We start from the raw sequence: 3,696 nt of genomic DNA, 5'->3' as shown, positions 1-3,696 counted from the left end.
CCCCCCCCCCCCCCCTCCCCCAAACAAAGCTGTGAAGATGAAAAAACTCGAAAATATGTTTGAAATGCCATCAAAAGAAGACCTAGATCTTTAAAATCTATGGGGTACAAGGAAAACAAAGACCATGAGTAAGCTAAGAAACCATATAGGAGGAAGGACAAAGCAAATCAGTAGCATGTTTCTCATATAAGGATTCCCTTTTGACTATAAAGACATGACCAATTATTAAGGTGTTAAGTTGAACTATTTCCTATTGCTATTTGCTTTGTCACATATATAAAAGCACTCTAGCTAGAGACCAAATTTAAGTTTGGAATCGGTAGTCATTGATAATGAGTAATGACTATTCAAGATTATAACATTGTGAATGACTATGAACAGATACTACATTATAACGGAGTCAATACTTAATAGTACTCAAAAAAAAAAAAAACATTGTGAAATTTGAAGGGCTTTAAATGGTTCTCAATCACTGTCTTATTGTGAAAGAATAGTTGTTAAACTTCTATTTACACTTACCCTAATGTGGAAGCGTTAGTTAGGGTTGAATCACTAGTATAGAATATCTCATTGGCGTTTGATCTATTGTAGAAAGAAAAAAAAACATATGTTTTACCCTAGACACTTATGAACAAGATGCTAATGTTAGGAGGAATATATATATATATATATATATATATATATATAACAAAGCATTACTATGTTTAAGTCACAATTTATAGAGGATTTGTCATATTGAATATGAATTGAATGAATACAATATGTTTGCTTTTACTGTAAGGTGCACAATCACTCACCGGTGGGGTAATTGCACGACTCATGATTTATATCTGTAATGGCTCTAAGAATGGGGTCCTGTGGACTTAGGATTAGTTAGACGAAGCTGGGATCACCTAATTTTACATATATAAATAATTTTTTAAAAAAAAAAGAAAAAAAGAGATACCATGCATTTGTAACTCACATAATTGCCAAAGAGTTAATTGTAAGAAGACAAATGAATAAATTTGGTAAAATCATATACTTAACTATGACATACTTTCTATATTCTTTGACAGTAATATACATAGTATTTAGTTTGATCATGTAAAATAGACTTAACAACATGTCACCTCGATTCTTAATACGATAATCACGTTTCACCCTACTTGATTATTCTTTTCAAAGCTAGCAATTATTTTTGCTATCAAATATTAATAAAGACTTAAAAGAGTGGTCCACAAGAAGAAAAAAAAAATTGACAAAATCCATCCAGGTGGCAAGAGTGGGTCACAATGTGGAAACATCATTGCACATGATGTCCTGTTGGGGATGGACCAATATGATGTTTTTAAGTTGAAGTTTAGGGTGTGGGGGAAACGACGTCGTACTCTTCTGCTAATCGGTGCACATTAAGTCACGCCTGCATCCTTACCTGGGGTCAAGTTAGTCAATTCTGGATTGGGTCGTACACCTGATAAACATATTCAATACATATCTACAAATAATACCAAGTATTTAATTAAAGGGTTAATTTTTTATTTGGTCCCTCAACCTCAAGTATTCATATTTATCTTATTATTATTATTATTATTATTATTATTAATGATTTTAAAAGTTACATATTTTAACCACTTGACTATTGATTTTTTACCAAATTAGATTTCTTTTGTTAAAAAAATTTGTTGAATAACTATTAAATTTAAAGGTAAAATTAGAGTTTCAATAGTTTCATTTCCTGTATTACTTTAATAGTCGATGGGCCAATTTAAAAATTATTTTTGTGAATTTTGTTATATCTGATTTTTTTTTTAATTTTTAAACTCTAGGAAAGAATTATACCACAATCAAGCACTAATTGCATGCTTATTTTACACTTTCCGTTTCATTTTCAAAAATTTTAATTGGATATAAATATATATGTGTCGTGTCATTAATTTTGGTTTATTTATAAATTTTACTAGCATGCTTAGGTTTTAGTATATAACTATGAAGTTATAACTTATGGTATTTCATTAAATCGATTAATGCACAAATAAATAAATAAATATGTTAGTAGTACTCAAAAAATAAATAAATAAATAAATATGAAACGACACTAACTTATATCACATTTTAAATTAACTTCTTCAAAATTGAATTTTAACCAAAATAATTTATTATTCAACATAATTATATCAATTAATTGATATATGATCTAATTAATCCAATTAAATCTTGATTCACTCAAGCACATAACCACCCAATTGGCCAAATCACATATTTTGTTCTTTTTATTAACATCATAAATTATGTATTTTTATTATCGAATTAAATAGAAGCATTATACAATGTCAAGTGCAATTATACAAATATATGAAGATTTATATATATATATATATATATATATATATATATATACACATTCAATTTATAATTAAAAGGGAAAACTTGCACTTTTCGTCATCGTCATTTTAGGATTCATCCCTATTTACTATAATTGACGTTGAAAATTTCGTCTCTATATTTATTTTTATTTTTTTTGAAAAAAAGGGACAAAATTTACAACATCACTTATAACTTAAGAACGAGAAGTGAACATGACCTACAAATATGAATGAGTCTATAATTATCATATAACTTAGTGACAAAAAATATAATTTTTTCATAATTAAAATAATTATTACAGCCTTACAGGAAGTACATAACTCCATGCACGTTTTTTTTTTTTTTTTTTTTTTTTTTTTGGGGTATTGGTCGACTCATGGACCACATAAATTAGGTACGAATCTTTCAGCTGAGTCGTGGTACACTCGTACAACGTACACCACCTTCTATATATATATATATATATAATTGTAATAAGAAGGGAAAACATTGATAATATTATGGGCTTATTATTAAGATATATGGTATTATGTTTTATTAAAAATTTATTTATATTATATTATGTGTGGTATAATTTTTATAAAATTAAATAATATGAAGCATTATGTAAATATAATTATAAATTTTGTATCACTAAATTCACTGGGTAGTATCACATAAAATAATTTTGTTGTTATATTAATATATAATTCACATTTATAAGATAACTAGTATTTGTACGCGCGATGCACGAAAGTTCATGCCCAATATTAAAACATTAATAAACATAAATAATTAAAATTTTTAATTCTAATTATATATACAAATATAGTATAGGTATTTTATACACACACATATATGATTTACCATGCATAGAAATTTAATTAAAAATATAATCAACCATTAAATTAAATATAATGATTTTACTAAAATGATAATTAAGGAATAGGAAAATGATATGATAGATATAGGTGTATGATAATAATGGTGGAGTTAAAAACTATCGGTGTTATAAGTAAGGGTAGTTTTGTATAACAACAATGTAGTAGGGATAATTTTGTCTAATAACATTGAAGTGTACAATATTTAAAGTAAAATGTACAAATTTATTAGCATATAGAAAGAGGGACATAAATCAAGGATATAACCTTGATTGAGACTTATTAAGTTTTTAGATATGCTAATAGCGAGGGAAAATGACATGTAGTGACTCTCCCAAATAGGAAATCATGAGATCGAGCCTCATTCAACAGGCCAGTAGCACTATATTCCCTGCAAATGACTAGGAATTAAAACCAAAATATAATAGAAAATGAAATGTACATATTTTTAAAAATGTTACTCCGTATTTCATTTTTGACTTATTTTATG

The sequence above is a fragment of the Ipomoea triloba genome, chromosome 10 (assembly GCF_003576645.1).
Source record: "Ipomoea triloba cultivar NCNSP0323 chromosome 10, ASM357664v1".
NCBI lineage: Eukaryota > Viridiplantae > Streptophyta > Magnoliopsida > Solanales > Convolvulaceae > Ipomoea > Ipomoea triloba.
This window is presented reverse-complemented; position numbering follows the sequence as displayed.